Below are 4,433 nucleotides of genomic sequence, written 5' to 3'. Positions count from 1 at the left end.
CCCCCCCCCCCGCCCCCCCCGCCCCCCCCCCCCCCCCCCCCCCCCCATGGAATCCTTTTCCCCCCAAGTCCTCAGACTGGAATGGGTCTCCCTGACCCCAGAACAGCAGCAACATTTGTTTTGGGTCAGGCCGAGCTCTGTTAATTTCCATCTATCTTTTACAGTCTCACTAGTTCATCTCATGGCGCCTCCAAACAGTAAAATTATGGTCACACTTGCCGAGTCGAGCTTTCATCTTCTCCGAGATCTGTTCCATCCCGTCAGCGCGATTCAGGAGCCGCAAGTAGCCTGAGATTATCAGCAAGAATCACGTCCAGATGACGGCTCAGCTCACACAGCAAACATGTTTGTTTATAATGTTTGTTTGTTCATTATGTCTGGTTTTTATTATGTTTATTTTGTTTGTTTGTTTGTTTGTTTATTATATTTGTTTGTTATGTTTGTTTTCTGTGGTTTGTCAGCCGGTATTTATTTACATACAATATCTTTCTGAGAAGAACAAACCTCATAGAACCAGACTACATCAGGGGAGTTCAGGTGTGGAACTGGACTCTGAGGGAACCAGAACCTGTGTCTCTCGCCGAGGTGTTGGACAGAACCTCCTGCACGTTAAACCAGACAAACGGTCTCTTTTGGACTCTTGGGTTCAGACTGCTGGGGCAGTTCTGACTGTGGAGGCCCGGTTTGTGTCGGATCCGTATTACTGCAGCCTGCTGCTTTTAGACAACTCGTTACGGAGACCCCCTGTGGACCCAATCCATCACTCGTTACAGAACACGCTGACGGATCCACACCAGCAGCAAAAACATGGATCCATCTGCAGAACGTTTTCATGGAACCAGAAAATGACCTGAAAACCATAAATAAAGAGACCAAATAATAATAATAATATTTTATTTATAAAGCCCTTGGAGCAGCAACAAAATATAAATAAAATAAAGTCACAAACAAACAACAACAAACAGACCAAAACCAAGCATGAAAGGACTGAAGAGACAGGAGGACAAAAAGGACAAGGAGACAAGATGATGAGACAACATGAACTTACCTCTCTTACCTCAGGGTCTCCTCCCAGCTGGACACCTCCCCGAGGAAGCATCCAGGGTCCATCCTGACCAGATGTCTGAACCTCCTCGGCTGGCTCCTCTGGATGAGGAGGAGCAGCGGTTCTACTCCGAGTCTCTCTTGAGAACTGAACCATAGGTGACCACAGGTGAGGGTAGGAACGTAGACCAAGCTGTAAACAGAGAGCTTCTCCTCAGCTCCTTCTTCACCACGACAGACCAGCACACAGTCCACAATACTGCAGAACTTGCTCCGGTCCATCTGTTGATCTCACGCTCCGTTCGTTCCTCACTGAGAACAAAACCAGCGATACTAGAACTTCTCCACTGGAGGCAGAACCTGACCCTCAACCCGGTGAGGACAGTCTGAGGACCACAGCCTCAGACCTGATCCTCATCAGCTGCTTTACAATCAGCTGAGTGATCCAACACAAATCACCTCCTTATTAAGTTGGAGCAGTTTGTGACTAACCCGAGGAGCTCTGCTGGGCCTCCAGGGCATATTGGTCATGGGTGACGGGCCAGAAAAAGAGCGATTCAGAACCCACGTGAAGTGATTCATGTTCATGTCGAGTCATGCTGTGGTTTTTTGGTCGCCCTGCTAACCTCTCCCTTCTCATCAGCCTCATTCAGCGCACCTGTGCGCTGCTCTCCTTAAGTGCACCTCAGACTCTGCCTCCCTGCCAGATTATCTGACCGCTTTGTGCCCGAAGAAATCCAGCATTCTGTTCCACATCTCCTGTTATCAACACTCTTCATGACCATGGATTCCTCGCCTTTGCCTTGCCCATGAAGGATAACTTCTGCCCATCAGAAATCTGCACCTTGACTCTCGCTCTGCTTCCTGACCACTGATTCTCACTAAACCCCTCAGATAAATATCGCCTTTTCTGCCTCTCTGTGAATGAGACACGTCTGTATCTTGACCACGATCTCCGACCACGGTCTCTAGGAGTTGTGAGTTTTCAGAACCAAGCTCCATGAGCGGAAGAGGAGTATTTGTTGGACCTTCCATGTCTCACTCACGTGTCACGTGACCCGGCTGAACCTCCGTTCCTCCAAACCCCCCTCCCTCTGACGTCATCGCAGCCGCTGCATCACCCCTCATGATCAAACTCTGCAGAGTTTCAGCTGACGTCCTCTGTCTGGAGATCCTTTTTTGACAAATACATTTTTTGTTCACTCCTGTGTTGTCCCGTTGTTAATCATTACACCGTGAGGACAGAAGACAACAAGGAGCTCGATGTCTTTCTTCTGGATGTGGGTTAATGGGGCTCCACCTTGGAACTAGGTCTGATGAGTGCCTGGTGACCTGGCCTCTTCCCACAGTCGAGCTGGGTCTGAATGCGTTTCACAGGTGTGTCCTCCTGTGGACCCACCACCTGCAGGAGGGTCCGGACAGGTCCCCTGGGCTACAGAAGCTGGCTTTTCCTCTGGTGAACTTCATCGTGTGGAAAAAATGATGAAGATGTGATGAAACCAGTGATGTCAGTAACGTGTTACTTTGTAACTTTTTTCAGTAACTAGTAATCTAACGCGTTACTATGTGAAAATCCAGTAATCAGATTAAAGTTACTTATCCAAATTACTGTGCGTTACTATTTTTGTCATTTTCTCTAGTAATTTTATTTTATTTCCTTTATGCGTGTCAGGGAGTGACGCCAGGTGTCTGTGACGTCATCATCACCTGTGACACCTGACACCACGCAATGGAGCCAGGAGGAAGAAACACATTTTGTAGCTGGAACCATTTTGAGTTTCTGTCAGCGAAGGATGACGATAATGTTCGCTGTTCCCTCTGCGCTGACAGAAAGTGCTGTCTAACTTCAAAAAGTCCACATCACATCTGAAGAAACACTTGGAGCCGCAGCACGGACAGTCAAACTGATGGAGCAAGCCCCCCCCCCCAGGTGGTTCGAAGCAGAGAGCTGCCACGGGAGGTCCCACCACCAAACAACAAAAACTTGACTTTGGTGCAAAACCAGTAAGTGGGGCAGAGTTAAACCAGTTGGTCAGATGGTTTGTAGTAGAAGAAATGCTGCCCTTCAACACGGTTGACTCACCTTCGGTCTCCATGATTAACTGGATCCACACCACTGGAACTGCTGAGCTGCTTCACACAGGAGCTTTTTCTGAGTGAAATCCAAAACATCCTCTCTTCATATGAACGATTCAACAAAGTAGTTGCAACAGTGACGGATAATGGATCCAACTTTGTGAAGGCGTTCAAAGTTTTTCAGCCTGTCACAGAGTCTGATGATGAGAGCGAGTCCTCCTGCACAGATGATGATGTCACTTTTTTGGATCTGTCAGAAATCCTCTCAGCTGAGAACGAAGGTGATGGCCAACTGTCTCTACCCCCGCACCACAGGTGTGTCTCACACACCAACATCGTTTCCACAAGGGATGTCAAGAAATATTTAACTTCCCGTGCAGAGAGCGAGGCTGTTCATAGGAGCAGCACAGCAAAATGCACAGAGCTATGGACCAATCAAGCAGATCTACCCTTGCATCAGAAGCAGTGGAGGAAGTCAGCAAAAGAAGGCTCCTGGTACCAACATCCACAAGGTGGAATTCATGTTTTTATGCTGTAGAGAGAATTACAGGAATCCCCATGAGAGAGCAGAATATGCAGCAAGCTGGGAGTTAAAGTGCTTCACAGACCAAGAGTACCAGTTCCTGCATGAGTACTGCACCGTCATCAAGCCCTGACTCACAGGCGTCGCAACCATTATATGTGATGGGAACAAGTCCCCCCCCCACATTACGGATGCTTCTGACGCTCTTGCCCTGACTGCAGCTCTGGACACTTTACAAGGCGACCGTCCTTATGGGACTTTACTGCCCACACTTGAAGTTCTGAAGAAGACCTGGCTGAGAAACATTGTGTCTCCAGGACGACTGCAGGCCTTCCACATGCTGCAGTGCACGTATGTTCCATCTGTAAGCTAGTTAACTTTTCTTACATCACACTATTTTGTACATTGTACAGTATATTCATCATCATCACAAAGAAAGATTAAAATGAATACAATGTCAATAAGAATCCTACAACAAAATTAGATCCATAATATTGATCCCACATTAGACATGGTTTGCAGCTAATTTAATTCCATAACAACTAGTAGGCCTTGAAGACAAATCAAAAGCTATCAGTTCTATTTTTCAGGCTCTCCAGACTCAACAAAGACGCTCTGCTCACAGACTCTGATGGGTAAGAGGTGCAGGTACGAGGGGGCCAGTAAAGAGCTTCTGGTAGAGAGTGCCACATAACTGCACCTGCACCATGGAGCTCCAGCACATCTGCACCACAGAGCTCCAGCACATCTGCACCACAGAGCTCCACCACATCTGCACCTGCACCACAGA

The sequence above is a fragment of the Nematolebias whitei genome, chromosome 8 (genome assembly GCF_014905685.2).
Source record: "Nematolebias whitei isolate Nwh7 chromosome 8, NemWhi1, whole genome shotgun sequence".
Classification (NCBI taxonomy): domain Eukaryota; kingdom Metazoa; phylum Chordata; class Actinopteri; order Cyprinodontiformes; family Rivulidae; genus Nematolebias; species Nematolebias whitei.
This window is presented reverse-complemented; position numbering follows the sequence as displayed.